The sequence below is a fragment of the Rhamphochromis sp. 'chilingali' genome (genome assembly GCF_963969265.1).
Source record: "Rhamphochromis sp. 'chilingali' genome assembly, chromosome: 1".
Taxonomy (NCBI): Eukaryota; Metazoa; Chordata; class Actinopteri; order Cichliformes; family Cichlidae; genus Rhamphochromis; species Rhamphochromis sp. 'chilingali'.
The window spans coordinates 1,924,718-1,946,192 of record NC_137929.1 but is presented as its reverse complement, the minus strand read 5'-3'; the positions used below and the strand labels follow the sequence as shown (position 1 = coordinate 1,946,192).

General features: G+C 41.2%; 1 pseudogene across 1 annotated transcript in view; it reads right to left on the bottom strand.

Annotated features, from left to right (window-relative positions):
* Window positions 1-15,377, bottom strand: part of LOC308399140 (protein NLRC3-like) — a 125,413-nt pseudogene extending 110,036 nt beyond the window's left edge. Inside the window, exon 1 of the transcript XR_013974784.1 lies at window positions 14,093-15,377. The product of XR_013974784.1 is annotated as a protein NLRC3-like (transcript). The remainder of the gene's footprint in view (window positions 1-14,092) is intronic.
* Between the last annotated feature and the right edge of the window lie 6,098 nt (window positions 15,378-21,475).

Below are 21,475 nucleotides of genomic sequence, written 5' to 3'. Positions count from 1 at the left end.
ATGGTCCATTGACTTCCAGCAGGTATTTTTCCACAATAAAAGTAGAGACCATTTTTGGAAACAAATACTATTAAAAAATAAAACCCTGAAGTGTTATGCTGATATAAAATGGACGCAGGATCTGTAATCTTGGAGTGATACATTGAAGAATAGAGTATTGGCTACTTAAATCTTTTTTTCAAAAGTAAATAAAAAATTTAAATCTTGTCAAGTCTGTAGACAAAAATAAAGATAAAGTTCATGTTGTAATACATTTTTTTAGAAATCTGAATAATTCAGTTTGTCCTCCAACGTTACCTAAAGCTCTGAAACTTTGGCTTCTCTTTTAATTTGATGAACTTAATTAAAAATTGTAATTGTAATTAATTAATTAAAAACATTAAAAGTAAGTCCAGGGCATAAATATCAGGTATCTGCTGTTAGATCCAGTGAAATAAGTTAGAAATATTAAACCAAAGAGATGTTCATTCATTAGAGCTCAGACTTTACTTGTACTGCAGAGCTGAGGCTAGAGACATATCACTTTACTTAATAAAATGTGAATACATTTCTAAAAACTCTGGTTTAAAATTTAAACCATGAAGAGTGAAGGTCTAAATGTATCATAAGGCCTTAAAGCATGTCATGTATGACTATTTCTGAGTCCAAACATGTTAGATGTTTTTCTAGATTTCTTGTCATCTGCAATGAACCATCCTCACATCTCATCTAAAGCTCTGTAACCTCTGTCCTCTGTTTTAATGTTGTTTGCTGTTACATGCGGTGAAGTAAAGTTAGACATTATTAAACCAAACAACCTTTCATTTATTGGAGCTCTGACTTTAGTCATACAGCAGAGCTACTACATGGAAACAACCAGAGCTCTACTTGGTCAGCTCAGGTCTGTTTCTGCCTTATTGATGTTTTTAGAGACAAACAAATGAATTCGTACCTCTGACCTCTGTCACCATGCCAACACATTTAGGGGGGATCTGATTGGCTGCTGCAGGTCGTGTGGTTATCCAGAGGCGAGCAGAGGGAAGCAGTTTCCCCCTGATGAGGTTTATCAGCAGCACATCCACTGAGGTGGACTTTCTAGGGTCAGTTAGGATTGTAGTTTTGTGGAAGTCCAGAGGAAGTCGACACTCATCCAGACCATCAAAGATGAACACAACCTGGAAGTCTTCAAAGCTGCAGATTCCTGCTTCTTTGGTTTCAGTAAAGAAGTGATGAACAAGTCCCACCAAGCTGAACTTTTCCTCTTGCAGCACATTCAGCTCTCTGAAAGTGAATGGAAATATGAACTGGGTGTCCTGGTTGGCTTTGTCTTCAGCCCAGTCCAGGCTGTATTTCTGTGTTAAGACTGTTTTCCCAATGCCAGCCACTCCCTTTGTCAGCACTGTTCTGATTGGTTCACCTCTTCCAGGTGAGTCTTTAAAGATGTCTTCTTGTCTGATGGTTGTTTCTGGTCTGTCTGGTTTCCTGGATGCTGTTTCAATCTGTCTGACCTCATGTTCATCATTGACCTCTGCAGTCCCTCCCTCTGTGATGTAGAGCTCTGTGTAGATCTGATTAAGAAGGGTTGGGTTTCCTGCTTTAGCGATGCCCTCAAACACACACTGGAACTTCTCCTTCAGCTTAGACTTAAGTTTACGATGACACTCATGAAGAGCATCTGAATTAAAAAAGCAGATATTTGTTAAGGTTCTAACAAACGCGATGAAGCCTCCTGAGCTGAGGGACTTCCTGTTGGAAGAAAGTGCAGCTTGAATCACCAGTTGGTCTCTTTTATAATGAAAACCTCTATAGTTTCAAAATAATGTAATAATAATATTTGTACTCATACATTGAAAAGAAAAGAAAAATTTAGAAAGTCTCAGTTTAATACATTTCATACAATAAATTGTGACAATGTGGTGTCTGCATATCACACGGAGTGTTTCGTGTTTCTTTTTCCTCTGACTGACCTTTATTCATTCTCCCTAAAATCGACTGGGCTACCTCCATCACACGGTCTGAATACGCCTGCACCATCACATCTACTGTTTTCAGTCTGTCTGCGTTCTCCAGCTGGCACTTATAGATTTTGGTGATGTCACCTCCAGGTTCATGCTGCAGGTAAAAGTGGAAAACCTTCAGCTCCTCTTCTCCCAAATTTTGCAACATTTCCAGGAGCTGCACTGGTGAGGGCTTCTCCATCTTTGATCTGTAAACCATGAGAACGGGACTCAGAAAGTGAGTCTCATCACATGTTCTATCTTCTTCTTTAGCAGAGTACCGTATTTCCCGGACTACAAAGCGCACCTGAATATTAGCCGCACAAGCTAAAATCAGGGGAAAATCCTGTTTTGTACATACATTAGCCGCACCTGACTAAAAGCCGCAGGTGTTTCAATGTTGACTTATCATATGTAAGAGAATATGCACAAAGGGAATTGTCAGGAAAGAGATGGCTGTTTGGAGACACACCCCTTTTATTAATATTTTGAAAAACAAGTTATGGGTACATATTTGCACAACTTTTTAGGTATATGTGCAAGTAGCGGTAATTACAAGTAGGAAACATGTACTGTGCTTCATAAACGAGTAACAAATGTAGTACATAACAATAACCTACAGCACACCAGAAAAATACATTCAGACTACCTTTTAGGCTCAGGTGCAGCAACACGGCTTTAACAAGAAGAAAAGTCAGTCATTCACCATCTTTCTCTTCTTCCTGCACTAAAACCACCAAAGTCCTCTTCTCCAGTGTCGGATACGAACAGGCTCAGGGTGGCTTCGTCATCCACTCTCAGCTTCTTTCCTTCGTTGTCACTTTCAAAACCAAACAAATCCTCGTTGTCAGTGTCAGAGTCGAACACCCTCAGAAGGGCCATGGCGGTGTCCTCCTCTCCATCATGCAGCATTCAGCCCTTCGAAATCTGTTGGTGATCATTGATGTTTTCACACTTTTCCACGCTGTCAGATTCCACCGGTGGAGTTGAGCATAACTTGCTTTTCGCAAGTTTATCGCCGCTCGTCATCCACGACTCCAGCTGAACGTGTAGCGCTACTTTGAAGTTTGTTTTTCGCGCTACTTGTATGGCACTATGTTGCCTGGCGGATGGACACGTGACCAACATACCACTCTTGAACCCCGATACTGTGTGTCTGATCACATGCCCTTCTGCCAGGCAACGTAGTGCCGTACAACAGCGGATCAAACAAAACAATTTGTCTTATGATATGACAAAAATCAGGGACAATCCACAGAAAAGCCGCACCTGACTAAAAGCCGCAGGGTTCAAAGCTTGTGGAAAAAGTAGCGGCTTATAGCCCGACAATTACGGTACATCTTTACATCTCGATTATTTATAAGAAATTATTTTTTACTGTGATGGGAAAACTATCACACCTCAAATGATACTGAATCAGTAATGAGTGTCATAAGTGTCACTGTGTTTATTTTGTCAGATGACCAGAGTTGAAAAAAGCAAACATAAAACACAAAAATGAAACTGAAAACTTCAAAGTTACTGAAATCTATAAGAAAAAGAATTTATACTCTAGAGATAAGCGATAACTCTTCATTGCACAGTCATACCTAGTTCAATAGTACAGCGAAACTGTCCCACGTCGGCACTACGCACAACTAAACACAACACAGTAACTTAAAGTGGATTTTTTTTTAAGTCCAAGAAAGGTATAAGCAAAAGAATGAGTGCATGTGGACATTGTTGATGTTGCTGTTACCCCCCAAAACGTCCAGGGGAGGTAGCCTATCAGGTCAGCTGAACCCTGAAGTGCCTTTTTGTGTGCCATGGTGCTTATCTTCAGTTGATCTGTTAGCTCTGTATGCAAACTGGAGCGAGTGAGGGTGGCAGGCAGGACATGATGAGACATCGCATGAAGCACTTCATTATAACAGGGGTTAGAGCAGCTGATCGGTAGTCATTGAGGCTGCTAATGTTGGTGCGCTTTGGCAGTGGGACAACTATGGCCGACTGGAGGGATGCAGGACTTGGACAGTGAAGTGTAGAAGATCCTAGTGAAGACCTCAGCCAGCTAGTCTGCTGTAGGTTTTATCCAATGTGTTTTTCCCCCCTTGTTGCACATTTAATATGCTGTTCAAATATGTAGAATACTGACTTTAAGTCAGCATGGTTGAAGTCCCCAGCTATAATGTGCACTGCATCAGGATGGGAGTTCTGCTGACTGCTTATTGGCTTGTGCAGCTCCTGCATGTCTACAGTCCTTGTGTTGTTACAGGTGGCCTTCAGATTGAGAGCGTCCTTTGCAAACATCTCCAGTGGCATCAGATAACTTGCGCATTTCACATAAAATTTCACATAAGATTTCATAGTGGCACATAAAGCTCAGCCTGTAAATAAATGTACAGAGCAATCACTTCACTTGTAAAATAAACACATATTTCTACTAACAAATTGTTTCTGTATCCCATTTGTACAAAATTAAATAAGAAATTCTTCACAGAATACGTGAACTTTGGGGCTCAACAAGTTAAGGACAGAAACATGGGAAAACTCAACACTCTACAAAAAGTAACATTTATAATAAAATAAAAATATCAGTGGCAATAAAATAAGCACGGGTTACACTCTCCCTCTCTTTCCATCATGCGTGCTGTCCAAATATCAGCTGCTTCTTTCTGCTTCATCTCAGTGTCAGCTGAGAGAATGACAAACTCACTATGTGTCAACATTTGATGGATGATGACACAGAAATGTGAAATGATATTGAACTAAATGTGTCCTAATGATAACGAGAAGCTTTGATGAGTTGTGACTGTCTGAGGTATTACTAGGATGTAGAAACACTGGGGCTCAGCCCAGCCCTGACATCTTTGCTGTTTTCACTTGATAACTGCAGCTGTTTAAAGTTATTAAGTGTATTTGACAGTAAAGTGAACGTCTCCCTCCTCTTTCTTGGGTTTCTGCTGCCTGAGGTACTCACTGAGCACGCTGTCAGTTGGGGCCATCTTCGTGATGTATTCTTGGATGTTCGTTGTCTCATCCTGGACTGTGGTGCTTCCCTCTCTTTGTTACCATTCGACTACACTTCTCCAGTCCGAACGACATTCCAATGTCATTGCTGTATAGCCTGGTAGCGTGGATCAGTGAATCGATGTCTCGTTCACTCTTGGCATACAGCTTGATGTCATCCATGTACAGGAGGTGGCTGACAACTGCTCCGTTCCGTAGTCGGTATCCGTAGCCAGTCTTGTTAATGATCTCACTGAGGTGGTTCAGGCCTATGTAGAACAGCAGTGGGGACAGAGCATCTCCTTGGTAGATCCCGCACTTGATGGTGACTTGTGCTATGGGCTTCAGGTTGGCCTCTAGTGTTGTACGCCACATCCCCATTGAGTTCCTGATGAAGGCTCTTAGGGTCCCATTGATCTTGTACAATTCTAGGCATTCCAGGATCCAGGTGTGGGGCATTGAGTCATAGGCCTTCTTGTAATCAATCCAGGCAGTGCACAGGTTGGTCAGTCTGGTACTGCAGTCTCGGCTGACTGCTCGGTCTACCAGTAGCTGGTGTTTTGCGCCTCTGGTATTCTTGCCAATCCCTTTCTGTGTCATGTATTGACCCATGTGCCTGTTCATCTTAGCCTTAGCTTCCATGTGGTGCTGAGGCAGGTTATTGGTCGGTAGTTGGATGGGACAGGTCCCATAAAAAAAACCAAAAAAAAAAAAACCACCCAGCACGCCCCTGCGGGCGGTTTATCCTTCAAGCTCGGGTCCTCTACCAGAGGCCTGGGAGCTTGAGGGTCCTGCGCAGTATCTTAGCTGTTCCCAGGACTGCGCTCTTCTGGACAGAGATCTCCGATGTTATTCCCGGGATCTGCTGGAGCCACTCGCCTAGCTTGGGAGTCACCGCACCTAGTGCTCCGATTACCACGGGGACCACCGTTACCTTCACCCTCCACATCCTCTCGAGCTCTTCTCTGAGCCCTTGGTATTTCTCCAGCTTCTCGTGTTCCTTCTTCCTGATATTGCTGTCATTCGGAACCGCTACATCGATCACTACGGCCGTCTTCTTCTGTTTGTCTACCACCACTATGTCCGGTTGGTTAGCCACCACCATTTTGTCCGTCTGTATCTGGAAGTCCGACAGGATCTTAGCTCGGTCATTCTCCACCACCCTTGGGGGCATCTCCCATTTTGACCTCGGGACTTCCAGGTTATACTCGGCACAGATGTTCCTGTACACTATGCCGGCCACTTGGTTATGGCGTTCCATGTATGCCTTGCCTGCTAGCATCTTGCACACTGCTGTTATGTGCTGGATTGTCTCTGGGGCATCTTTACACAGCCTGCACCTGGGGTCTTGCCTGGTGTGATAGACCCCAGCCTCTATGGATCTTGTGCTCAGAGCTTGTTCTTGTGCTGCCATGATTAGTGCCTCTGTGCTGTCTTTCAGTCCAGCTTTGTCCAGCCACTGGTAGGATTTCTGGATATCAGCCCCCTCCTCTATCTGCCGGTGGTACATACCGTGCAGGGGCCTGTCCTTCCACGATGGTTCCTCGTCTCCCTCCTCTTTCTTGGGTTTCTGCTGCCTGAGGTAACTGAGCACGCTGTCAGTTGGGGCCATCTTCGTGATGTATTCTTGAATGTTCCTTGTCTCATCCTCTCGGCTGATCATGGGTAGGGCATCATATATATATATATATATATATATATATATATATATATATATATATATATATATATATATATATATGTTTAAATAAATTAACAATAAAGCTCAACGCTACACCAGCTTCTAGCTTTGATTGACACAGAGTCCTGCATAATTTAAAAATCAGCCTAATTCTGAGGACTCACTGCATGACACTCACAGTCTTTGTCATTGTTGATTCTTAGCTCACAAACAGTTCTTATAAGGACTAACTAGTGCTGACAGTTTAGCTCTTCATAAAGTTACAGGAGGATAAAATAAACATGAGATCGTTGAAATAATCCTGTCTGATAACCCGTGTGGACAATAAACGCTGTAACACAAACTGAACAGTAATGTAACGACACTCATCTCTCACGTCTGCACTAAACTAAAACGTCACTACTTCCACATCTAGTTTGTTTTAATGGAGGCGGAGTCTCCCTGCCCAGTGTGCGCTCAGGATAATTAACATGTCACAACACAGGAAGTGAGCGCATGTAAATCAGAAAGTGTCAGGTTGCCTAGCAACCATGACACTAGCGTCTTGAAACGTACTGAGGGAAATGAAGTGAAAGATCTTCGTTTTAACTGACAGGTTTCAAAGACACTCAGAGGACCTGCAACAACATGAAAACACATCACTGTAACACTCAAAACTCAATCATATGAAATCATAAGTGAAGGACTGTGATGATGTTGTGTTATGGAGTGTCTGCTGAGTCCAACCTCTAAGAATTACGAGTCTGGACTTTAATGATAGAACAAAACTCAGACATCAAAGTTTCTCACATTACAGAATCAGATGAACAGACATGAAGGGATATTTGTGGTTTTATGCACAGAGTCAGAGTCAGAGTCAGAGGTGTTCCTCATGATGTTGGTGATGGAAACAGTCTCATCGACGTTTCCATCACCAAACTAGAGAATCTAGTAGCTGCACGCAGCAGAGTTTAGCACAGCTGATCTCTGTGACGCATCAACAGGAACAACATGTTGTTAAACAGGACTGTATAAAGACTCAGAGTCTGACTCACACCTGAACAATAAGGCTGTGCAGCATCGTCCTGTCACACCTGCTAAACCACTCGTATCAGTTTGAGCCCGAACAGTAACACGGTCACATGACCGACGAGGCCAACGCGCCCAGACGAACGTCTTCCTCGTGGAACTAACTTGTTCCTGTTATCAGATTTGTGAGCAGCAGCTGAAACTGCCACACGAATAAATGTTCTTCAAACTGTTTGATTCCAGCCAATCAATAATCTATAATCATGAGGATTCAAACACAAGAGCTGAACGTGTGGTTACATTGTAACCTTGGTTCTCTGAGTGAGAGACTCTCTCTCCCTTCTGTTACATATGGAACAGAGGGGAGAGAGAGTGTCGGTGTGATGGAGGACATCAGGTCCAAACATCACAGAAACAAACAAACTGTTAAAGGAGGAAACAAAGCAAACTTACAGTTTCTTCACACAGAGACACCAACAACAAGCTCCACTGTCCCACTCTGATCCTGTCTCCTCCTCTTTTATTCTTGCTCTGAGCTCTTTTTGGGTGTGTGTTTCTGTCTCCACCCACAGGAATGCATTGATACACTGTTGATAACGACTCGAGAGCAGACGTGTTACAGAAAAATAACCTAAACAGCTAAATAACGTAAAATAAACAGAATATTTATTAATATGTTTAATTGATCTTTAAAAACTTTTCTGCTCCTCAAATCCTTTGTTTAAGTTCAATCTAAGGAAAGAAAAGCGTCTTCTTTAAGTTTCTCAAAGAAGTCCACGATCTGTAGGCTCATGGAAATTCATTTTGTTTTTTTGAGCAGAAACACCAGAGTGTAGAGCAGGAAAACGATCCCAGCAGGACGTCTCTGTTGGGGAAATATCCCAGTTATTCCCCTGAGCCTGGTTAGTGAACTGAGTCAGAGCTGTTCATCGATCCTACAGGTACTAACATACAAACACGATCAGCAGCTTCTCTCATATGGAGAACACACTTCAACATCTGCAGCAAATCCTGTGTTTTATGTTGATGTGACCAACATCTTGTGTTGAGTCTTTGAAGATGAGGAGCCAAACACAGACAGTGGATCCAGAAGGACTGTTTATTCAGGGCTTTAATACGACTGAACTGATGCTTCACATCCTGTTTAGAGACGATCGACCAACACAGGCTCAGTCCTCACTCATCACACGGACTTCAGTCACACTGGGATCAACAGAGGAGACTGTTCACCATCACAGTTCAGCAACAATAATCAGAGCTTTTCTCTCTTGGTGAGGATCACATGTTCTGACACACAAAATATCTTCTGCTTTAACTCGTCTCTCTTTTTTAGTTTGGTTGTCGTGTTTTTTACTCTTTGTTCCTGTCAGTGTCAAATATGAGAGCCAACTGTTTTATGCAGGAGCCAAACCAACACCAAGCTGACCAAGAGAACCTATAACACCACCAGAATTTATTATCCAGACTTTACTGACAGATTTATGTGCAAGTAAAGCTGTTTTTTAATTACGTTCACTGCTTTCAGCCAAGGAAGCATTCGTTCTTGGAAGTTCACCAAACGAGTAAATCCAGTTCAGCAGAGTTCCAGTTTGTAGCACAGCTGATCTCAGCTGATCAACAGTAACAACAGTAGGGGTGGGCCATAGAAACGATATACGATAGAAATGATATAAATTTGGCCAACTATAGAGATTTTGACTATACTGCTCTACTGCAAAAGCGCATGTTGATGATGTCATCAAGCTGTGCCTGTTTTGGTCGAAAGCATCGCAGCGGCTACAACAATTATCATCTGCAAATTATGGCGGGCGACAGTCACAGCAAAGAGATGAAGCACTATTGAAATATGGGAAAAGCCAAAAACTGCGCTTCCACCACTTCTGTAACATTGATTCATTAATGTTGAATTCTCTCGCAGCTGCTCTGTTCCCATGTTGTTGCAGTATATTAATAACTCACGTTAACTTTTATCGAGTGGAAAAAAAGTTGGCGTTCATCCTCCAGCTTCACTGTGCTAATGTTATGCTAACATAGCTGTGTCGCTAGCGGTCACGTAGCACAACATTATATACCAGGTAGTCCAACTTCAGTAACCCTGCAAACGCCACTGCTGTTTAGTTTTCTGTCTTCATTTATGTTGGAAGTGACAGCAGAGCTGTTTGAATTTGTTTCAAAAATCTCTGTCAGAACATGGTATGAAATGTTTAGGTGGAAGCTAGCAAGCTAACTTCCTGTTAACTTCTAACTCCGTAAAATTTAATAAATTCTGTTTTCATGGATGCCTGGATGTTAAACTTAATTGTTACACCTAGTAAAGCAGCAACGCTGATGATTTTATTAAAGATGAAATAATTTAGACCGTTTTTAACTCTTAGTGTTCGTTTGACTTTGGTACCTGAAGCTGTCGGAGTTTTGGACCCAGATTACTCCGTGAAGCTCCTCACGACAGCCCTAATGCTCTGACAATCCATCAGTACCAAAGTTGTACTAAAACGTTTTTTAACAGATTTCTGCAGCCAAAATCAGTTCGAGGTCAGTAAGCACAACCAGAATTCATACATACATAAGGCACACTCTCGATTTTTGAGAATATTAAAGGATTTTAAGCCTTATAGTGTGGAAAATACGTTATACAGAACAAAAGAATATATCGCGATATATATCGTTATCGCACATGCTTCAAATTATATGGATTTTAGAGCATATCGCCCAGCCCTAAACAACAGGTTATTAAACACATCAGTTTGATCCACAGATCAGATCATACATCAGGTTTACTTCATGTAAAATAAACGTCTCACTCTATGAGCTCCATCAGTCTGTGTACCTCCTCATTGTCATTTCTGAGCAGAGTTTACCTGCACACTTCCTCATGTCTGACAGTGTCACAGTGTGTGTGTGTGCCAACATTAACCAGCTTATCATCAGCTCCTTGTGCTTCATGAATAACTCAGACTGACAGAGTGATGAACAGAGCACAGAGGGAGGCTCTGCTCTGGTCCATCAAGCAGGATTCACATAGTAACATGTTTTTCCTTTGAACACTTCATTGTGTTTAACTTGAAACAGATTAAAAAGTGTTCGATTGTGCACTTCACACAGTCCTGAGTCACAGAGGCTTAAATGTGTTTGATTCTGAGAGGCTTTACTCCTGCATCAACATCAAGTATATGTAGGATTTAAACCGCAGTGAAAACATCCTTAAATATTGATGGTGTGTGAGAGAGTCTGTATTTACTTCTGATTATCTCTGTTTGCAGTGACCCTGAACTGAGCTGGAGCAGCTTCATGTTGTTTTGACGTCACTCAGTAAAACCTGAATGTCGGCTTCTGAAGAACAAACTGGTTTCATCTGTTTCCAGTTAAAGGGACGATCATTGTTCCACCAGTGATGTTGGATCCAAAGTTTCATTCAGATCGTTTTAAACTGTTTATCAAAGACAAATGTTTGAGTGCAGAGTTACTGACTGATAACCAGAGTGGATTCAGCCAATCATCAAATCATCTCATTGGTTTTATTTTATGTAAATACAAACGTCTCACTTCCTGATCTGCTCATAAAGTTCCTAAAGACAAACTGTTAAAGGAGGAAACAGAGCAAACTTACAGCTTCTTCACACACCAACAACAAGCTGCACAGCTGCACACTAAACACAGACACACAGGTGATTCCTGGAAGGAGGCGGGGCTTCACCTGAAGCAGGACAGGTGGAGACTTGATAGGAATTTTCCCCGTACAGGGAGGAGGCTGATCTTCAGATGAGTTCCTGTTAAATCTGACGAAACAAAGTTAAAAGTGGACTCAGTCTTGTCTGATTTCACTCTGTTTTTCACTGAGCAGGTTTAAGTTTTATTAATGAAAATCAGCAGAGCTTGGTACTGATGGAAGACCCTCCTCTAATCGCTGTCATTCAGAGTGATCCAACCTGTTTGTGAATGCAGCTCACAGACTCTCCACATTTCCACACGACTTAACAGACTGATGGTGTTTTTCCTTCAAACAAACTTTACTGAGAACACTCAGTGACACTCATGGACGCTCCAACAGAGTGAAGATGGTGATCAGGATGAAGAAGACTTTAGAGAGTTCTCAGAGCTGCTGAGCTTCTCACAGTGGAGACTCAAAGTCAGGACTTTAACCTTTTTAAGCATCTGTATTAAAGCAGATATAATATTAAACAGTGCTGTCATATACAGGCTCACCTCCAGGAATAAACATGCAGACACATAAACTTGTGTTCATGCTGACATTAAATAGGAACATACAAAATGATTTTATCAACTCTTACAGTTCAGATCAGGCAGAGTGGAGCTGTTTATAAAGACCAGTCAAACCTAAGATAAGATCATGAGAGGTGGAAACAAAATCCCCAAATGACTCGTTTGTATTTTAATGTCACAATAACTCGTGTGTTGCTCACCTAAAGTATAGAAAATGAAAAAATCAATTGAGTTTAATGTCATCAAATTAATGTTGCAGTTCATTTTCACTGCAGTGAGATAAAAAGGTTTAGTATCTACGTGTTAGCTGGTGTTTGTTTGCTTACAGCTGTTCAGTTTTTAATGTTTGTCAACATCTACAAAGATTTTAGTTTTCTATTATAATCATGTAAAATACTATTCTCACCGAGAAAAAGCAACGATTGAATGTCACAGCTCAAAGTCTGACTTTTCCTACTAAAATAAAACGTGTGAGTGATACGTGTCAGGCACGCTGTCCACAGGGTTCATACACCTTTTTCAGGGTGAAATTCAAGTACTTTTTAAGCACTTTCAAGGTCCTTTTTCAAGCTTTTTTGTTCATCTCCCTTAAATAAACAGGCAGCCTGTAAGTATGAAATATTCATATACAAACACACATAAATGTGTGTACTGTCGCAGTGGCTGATTGTGCCCCACAGGCCTCAGTGTGAGCTTGAAGACATTTATAATCTTTAAGTAGTTTGATGTGTCGGTGCTGATGATAAACAGTTTGAATGAAACTTTGGTAGCACAGAAACAAGAGGCTATTCTTTGTGACCATATGGATCGGTCACATTACCGTTATTTCACCCAAAGGCACCAAGTTAATACTCAAAGAAGCTGCAGCTGTACACACGAATATAAACAGTACTTGGTGACAACTTTGCTTTTAGCCTCTAGCCCTCTGGGGTCCAGGCTGTAATTGGCTGTTTCTGACTACTTTTGATTTGTTCTCTAGATTTCACCTTTAAAACTGTTATTTTCTCATTTTGACAAACTGTAAATATGTAAATATTGTGCTTAAAACATGAGTAGAAAGTGATATTTTTGACTGTAAAAACCAGAAGCATGTTTAACAAATCATTTTCGTAACTTGAAATGCAAATAGAAATTGTGCATTTTTAAAAAATATGCACAAGTTTTGCAAACAACAAAGTTATTTGGTACTGTTGAGCTAAAAATGCAGCCGAGGCTCAGACGTTTTTCATATAACCATTTCAAACTATGTACAGAACAATCAGCTGTTCTGCATCAAAGAAGAAGACACACGAATGATTTATGCAACTCCAAAAAATAGTTTGTGTCACTGTGACACAGAGGAGAACAGCACAGGGATAAACCTGCAGGTCTGACAGCAGCTGTGTCAGCGCTTACACTGCAACCTGCCTTTGGTGGCTTTAAGGCAGCAACTGTGGCGTTCACTAGTAGAACTGACACACAAAACAACAACTACACACTAACTACACAAGACAACACACTAACCTGAGACTCCAAACACGGTAAACGTCACAAACCTCTCACCTATCAAAACTCTCTCTCTCTCTCTCTCTCTTCTCTTCCCAAACAACCACATGCCACATGTTGCCATATCATTTTTTGATTGGTCCATTTTTCCACCAATAGGGAAGGAGTGTTTTTTCTTTTTTCACTCACAATCGAAGCGTGTTTGCTAGCGCTCTCCTTAGAAAACGCCGTTTTTACCGTTTCTTCCCGGAGGAAACGCCAGTTTTATTCAGAAAAAACATCAGTTTTACGAGGCCTATCAACACGATTTAAAAGCTGGTACATAGTTTGAAGTCCGCACGTTCGACCCAAGTTGAAATGGAGACTCTGGGTCCGTCGACCCCAGAGGGTTAATCAGAAAGCCTAAGTTAGCTAGTTATGGTAAATGGTCTGTATTTGTATAGCGCTTTACACTCTACACAATCATCCACCTATTCACACACACATTCACACACTGATAGTTATGTATCGGGCTAATGTTTAAAGCTTTCACTTGAGTAAATTAACTCATATCACTGCTAAGTGATGTTAGCTATGTTCACAGCATATTCCATAACAGCGCTGCCATACTGCATCACACTCAGTGCATTTCGATCATTGCTCCAGCGAGTTTGATAGCAACATAATAATCATAATTTTTTAAAAATAGCGTGTGTAACATACACATACTGGAAAATTATTTACTAGCACTCACCTATCATGACTGGAGAGCGCAAACTCCGCCATTTGTTCCATCAAACACTCATTAAAACAGCGACCTACAGGTATGCTAGCGCACTCATCCCCGACTGTCCGACGGAGGGGCGGGGTCACACGTTGAAACAGACGCAAGGCAGCCAGGCGGGGAAATTTTGCTTTTACATTTTGCGACTCATTTTATTTTTATATCTGACAAGAAAAGTATTCAACCAGATAGTTATTTGTGGTGAATGAAATACAGTTACACTTTTAAGCACCACATCTGAAATTCAAGCACTTTTCAAACCTTGAAAAGACAACATTCAAGGATTTTCACGGATTTCAAGCACCCGTATGAACCCTGTGTCCGTCTCAGCTGAGTACATCAGTTTTGTTAAGTGCTATAAATAAATAAATAGATCAAATAAAGTAGCAACATCCTGAGATCTCGGTGTTAGAAAAACTGAATCCTTTTAGAGGTGAATCGTTGCATCTACAGCCTCCAAGGAAACCGGTGACTTCACTTGTAATTAAGCACATATTTCAATCAACTGATGGTTCCTGTATCACATCTGTACAAAATGCAATAAAAGTCTAATTTTGCTGTGGTCTTTGTCTCCACATATCTTACATCTGTGCAGTTCTTATTGGCCATAACAAAATACATTTGAGTGCAAAGGAACCATGGAAAGTGTCTCACATGGTGTGTTAGCTGAAACTAACAACACAAGTTAGCCCAGGGAGCACATGTGGATACGCTAGCATCCATTCACAGGCTAACACAGCTAAGAAATCATTAGCAGCTTCTACAATCACATTTCCAACAAAACGTCGTATCCTGACTGGTTTTAGAAGTCAGACACCGGACTGTGAACCACAATTCAATTTGCAAATAAACGAGATTCACCAGGATCTTCTTCACAGAATAAACTCTGTGGTTCAACACGTTACTGGACAGAAACTTTGACAACAGCTTTGTGCATCTACAAAACAAAATCAGTGCCTCGTTTCATGGAGCTAAAGAAACACAGGCTCTATATACAGAGAAACTCACCCTGCTCCATGCAGACAGATGCAGTGAAACCATGAGCAGCACTACGGTGCATTCATGGTGCATGGGGAAACTCACTGCTCTACAAAAAGTAACATTTAAAATAAAATAACCAGAGATTACACTCTCCCTCTCTAAACAGCATGAGTCCCTTCATGCATCGTTGACCAACGTGGACGTGGTGGAGTAACAGTTGTGGAGAATGCAACAGCTGAGGTTTGAGAAAAGGAGCTAATAGCCAAGGTCAGCGGCTCTCCTACTTCCTCATAAGGAAACTTCTCAGGTGGATGTCTTTCTCTGTCAGAGCGCCTCCACCTTACTGGCTGTGGTGCAGTGAGATCTGAGTCAGTCTTGGTAGGAGTCAAGTCAGGTTCATCAATCACAACATGGTCTGAAGACCAAGCACCTGAGTGAACATAGTCAACACGACTTGTGCCAAAGACTTCAGGTGTGTCAGGTTGGTGGGTTTGCCAACCAGGTAAGGACATTTCTGGTATAACAGTGTCAGAGAAGTTCTGACGTGCACTGTTGGGCTTCCTGTTAGACTCTCTTGGTAAACCTCAGAGCCTGACGTCTACAAACCAACTGTCCTTTGACATTTTTAGATGTGCGGTCAAAAGCAGAGCTGATCGAGGATTTCAGTGATGGCTCCAAATATCTAACCTGCACTTTTACATAGCAGCTGCTCCGTCTGTCAGTAATTTAAAAACTTTTAATGAGCTGCTGTTTCTCACTGACCGTCAGCTGTAGCTGAGCAGGATATCATTGCATTTGAATCCTCCTCGCTCTCTTTAACCCGAGTTCCTTCTGATTGGTTTCCTGGTTCTACAAAGAGAGTCTGCTGCCTGAGGGCCCCACCTCCTCCTCCACCTACTGCTGTGGACATTTACAAAACGTCAATCCAAGAAAAATTGTCTGGTTTGTAATAGATAGTCATTTTTTATTAGAGTCTACAGCAGGAACCAACCTGAACCTTGTTATGAGCTGAATCAGTGCTGGACTGTAGAAATGCTGTTTCAGTGGCTGCTGCAGGAACTAACATGGAAACGTGTTCAGCAGCTTTCCAGCTCTAATATAGGAAACACAAGATCAGAGTTTGGACACACTGGAACCAAACAGTTTTGTCTCGGACTTTTATTTCAAAACAACAACTGGTTGTCTTCATTTTCAGTTCTGATGAGCTCACATGTTTAAGATCATCGGTTTAAAAAACCATAAGGCCGTGGATCCTTAAGGGTTTTATGGTTTGAGTTTACAGTGAGAGGTGTTGATAATGATGTTGGCTGTTTTCAAGTTGAACAATCTTCCAGGGAAGTTTAAACTAGAAAAACGAGTCACTGCCTGCAGCAGAGATTCAGTTTGCAGCATTCCTGATCTTTGTGCAGCAGCAACAACATGTTGTTAACAGAGCTGTGTAAAGACTGACTCACCTCACCAGGCTCTCTTTCATTCACATCATACACAACATTTACTTCATTACAAGCTGTGCTGCTCAAGTTACTGGAAATAAGCACTCAGTTACTAAGTAATCCCATGTCTTTACTGATTACTTATTTTCAAAAGTATTTGGTTACTTTACTCTTTAAAAAAACACGACTTGAATACGTAATAAAGTAGAAAGTAGACGTTTCAGCCCGAGACTTTTTTCTGCATAATCCATCATATAGAAATGAATCAAATTAAAAAGCCTTTCTTTTAATTGTTTTATTGTTTTTAATCTTTTTATTTTATGCATCAAGAAAAGATTAAATTATATTATAGCTGTTTTTGACTTGATGAAATGTGTTTAACATTTAAACCTATTTCCTGTATATTCCAGCACATGACATAAAATAATGTTTTGTGTTTCCACTCCCGAGTGGGGCGGGTGGAGGTCTGCCCACAGCGGTCATGTCAGGGGGAGGATCCGGGGGTTTCTCTGTCAATGTCACGTTCCCATGGCAGCGTGCTTGCTCAGATCTGAAGTGTTATGGTCCTGGGTGGGTGGCCCAGTGTTTTTTGAGTTTTGGTTCCTTCTCATGGTTCCTTAGTTTTTTAGTGTTTCCTGAGTTCTAGTTTTAGGGTTTGTTATGTGGCTTCCTTCTGCATTTCCTGTTTTATTGTGAAGGTCTGTGTCTTATGCCAGAGTGTTCAGTTTGCGTTTCCCCTGTCTCGTCTTGTCAATCAGAATCAGCCGTGCCTCCCTCCTGTGTGTAGTTTCCCCTCTGTGTATTTATAGTGTGTGTTGTCTCGTGTTCGTCGCTGGTTCGTCTGTGTCGTCTCCTTCACGTCTCCCTGCATATCTTTCTAAGGATTTCAGGTTTGAGGTTAGTTTTGTTTAGTGATGGGTAGATGAGGCCTCGTGAAGCGTTTCAGCACATTCCCCAAACTGTACCGATACTGTGTCGACACAGTGTTGCTGTTTTGCTCCATACTGACACCTGCTGGACTTTAAATATCATTGCAGGCAACTTACTTGAGACTCAACAGACACCTTGTCATACTTGTTTACACTGTAAGGTACAGTGGAACCCCGACTTACCAAATTAATTCGTTCCCGAGGGTCTTTCGTAAGTGGAACATTTTCGTAAGTCGAAGCACCCATTGCGCGTTTTGAGTGAGGCGATGCTGAATGATAGGCTATAGGCTAACAACAATACTCTAACTAGAACAACAATACATCAGTGGAACAGCGATGCGCAAGTACGGAAGCCAAGGGGTTGTCTCCGAAAACATTAGAGCACTTTTGCAAACATGTGATGTCTTCAGGGGCGGATCTAGAAGGGTGGCATGCAAGTGCCACCCTAAAATGATCCCTTGCCACCCCAAGTGCCACCCCAGTTTTGCATTTGACAGTGTTGTTTATTAAAATAAGATCGCATTAACAGTTTGAGCGTAGTTACAGGCAGCAGTGATATATACACATATATATATATATATATATATATATATATATATATACACATATATAGTATATATATATATATATATATATATATATATATATATACTATATATGTGTATATATATATATATATATACACATATATATATATATATATATACACATATATAGTATATATATATATATATATATATATATATATATATATATATATATATATACTATATATATATATATAGTATTATATATATATATATATATATATATATATATATACTATATATATATATAGTATTATATATATATATATAGTATATATATATATATATATATATATATATATATATATATATATATAGTATTATATATATATAGCATATACACTGGGTGAATGTGCAGTAGTAGCAGCAAGCAGGTGAATTCTGTACATTAATATGAATAGACGTCTGACTATTTTACAGGATAGACAATATAAACATATTTAAAATTAAAGGAATTGAAATGTACATTGTGCCTTGGTTTAGTGTCTGGAAGAGTCCTGTCTCAGTCAATTATAGATGATGTGAGAGGGCGGGTGTGTGTGTTTAGGGCACGGATGGCTTGGGGATAGAAGCTCCTCTTGAGTCTCTCTGTCCTTGCCCGGATGATGCGGAACCTTCTACCAGATTGCAGAAGTTGGAACAGTTTGTTGCCAGGATGGGACGGGTCCTTCAGTATCTGCGCTGCTCTAGTCCGGCATCTCCTGGTGTAGGTGTCCTGAAGCGGGGGGAGAGCAATCCTGCAGCAGTGTTCTGCTGTACGGATCACTCTCTGGAGAGCTTTTTGGTCCTTCACACAGCTGTTCCCAAACCACGATGTCATGTTCTGTGTGAGGATGCTCTCCACAGCGCCTGTATAGAAAATCCTGAGGATCTTTGGAGAGACCCTGAACTTCCTCAGTTGTCGTAGGTGATACAGGCGCTGCCTAGCCTTTTTGGTCTGGACCTGAATGTGTCAGGTCTGAGGAGATGTGGACACCAAGATACTTGAAGGACTGCACCCTCTCCACTGGAGCTCCATTGATGATAATGGGCTTGTAGTCTCTGTGCGATGTGAATTATATTATATGTGAATGATATAATGTTAAATTACTATTAAGCAAATGGCTGACTAAGTATTGTAGACTTTAGTTTACTGCAGCCATGTTTCATATAAATCAGGTATCATACAAAAATAAAAATAGCTTCAAATACAGTCATGACAATAAAGAATATGACTTTAAGGACTTAACATCATTACTTCAGTTATAGTACACCAACATCTCTGATACATTAGCACTTGTTAGGTGTGGCTGTGTGAAAACAGTAGATCGCAACACAGACACAGAGAAACACAGGGCTTAAATACACAGAGGAAGCAATCAGGGAATGGGTAACAGGAGGGAAACACAGCTGGGGCAAATCAGGCCTAACGAGACAAGAGGAAGCAAAACCAGACACATTAACATCAGACATGGACTTTCAAAGTAAAACAGGAAACATAACACAGACTCACGGGCAGGCACTATAACAAAGGGAACAGAGACGTGGGAACAGGGCAGACACAAACACTGACTGAACACGGGGATATAGGAACTTAGGATACACATAGACGCGAACTAGACAAGGGAACTCAGTGTACTAAGGGAACACTGAATGACCTGCTGGGTTTTGTCCATAAAACTACTCATCTACTGACCTTGGTTTTAAGTTGGACAGTGATTTTAAATTGGACAACCAAATCAGAGCAGTGGTGAAGTCCGGTTTTTATCATTTAAGGCGACTGGCAAGAGTAAAATCTTTTCTTTCGAGGCAGCACCTTGAAACAGTGATCCATGCTTTTATTTCTTCCCGCCTGGACGACTGTAACTCACTTTATGTGGGGGTCAGTCAGTCGTTGCTCTCACGTCTGCAGCTGGTTCAAAATGCGGCTGCACGACTCCTAACAGGAACTTAAAAAAGAGAGCATATAACCCCCGTGCTAGCCTCTCTGCACTGGCTGCCTGTGTCTTTTAGAGTTCATTTTAAAATTCTTATGTTTGTTTTTAAATGCCTTCACAGTCTTGCCCCGCCTTACCTCTCTGAGCTTCTTCATCTCCACACACCCTGTCGGTCTCTCAGGTCAGCTGACCAGCTGCTCCTGGAGGTACCGAGATCCAGGAGGAAGCTCAGAGGGGGCGGGGCCTTCTCTATTGTGGCTCCAAGTTATGGAATCATTTGCCCATGCACGTTAGAGAGGCCCCTTCACTGTCCACTTTTAAATCACGTCTTAAAACCCACTTTTATTCCTTGGCTTTTAACCTCAGTGAGACTTAGTTTCTTTTTTAATTGAAGTAGTTATTTAATTAATGATTTCACTCTTCTTTTATTTGTGTTTTATTTATATCTCATGTAGTTTTATTTTACAGTTCCAGTGTACAGCACTTTGTGTCAGCTGTGGTTGTTTTAAAGTGCTTTATAAATAAAGTTGATGATGATCTCAGATGACCACAAAGTAAAAGATCTCTCAGCAACATGATGCAACAGTTTAGGCACTGTTGCCCCGATCAGATCAGTGAGCTTTTTATTCTAAACATGAGCTGCTGTTACAGCAACAGACATTAATCCTACTGGTGTCCCACACAACAACTCAGTGTCCACTATGTGAAGCAGCCAAACACAGGCCTGCTCCTCTCACTAACAGAGACAAACTGCTGGCATGTTGGTTTCCATCTATACTGTCCAGTCTCTGCTGGTGGACACACAGCAGCATTGTTTCATCTCGTTTGAGTCATTGTTGACCTTAGCATGTTTTTAGTCTTCTGAGAGCACTGAAGCTTCTTTCAGTACCTGCGTTTTATCCTCAGATTAAATTATTATTCTGTGCTTGATGGGCCTCACCTTTGGCCCTGGCTCCTCCCCTCTGACTGCACTAGGACATACTGTCACCTGATAAAGTAACACATGGATTCGTGTCATATAAAAAGTGAGACGTGTCAATTCAGATTCTTTGTCAAACATACACTAATGAATCAATTTACATCAGCAGCCTGACAACTGTCATGATAAATACTAGTTAATCTACAGTCACCTGTGAGCTCTCCTCTCCACCTCTGAGCTACATGGCAGAGCTGCCTCTGTCACCTGATCAATAACAGTGAGACACTCCACATACATGCAGTCACACATGTGCTTCAAATACAGTCATGAACCATCAGGTCATCCTCCAGTTTCACCTGTGACCTTGTGTCACCATTGCTCTCTGAGCTCTGTGTTAGTTCTTCTGTCACCTGACAAACAGGACAAACATGACAATAAGAATAAAATGTGCAGCTGCTTCAGTGTTTCTGTCACTTTGTGCAGATCCTGACTCGTCAGTAATGTTTGTAGGCTGAGTGCATTTTAAAACTGTGCAAACTGCACTACAAGGTGGAATATTTGCAAAATCGTGACTACCTCATGATATAT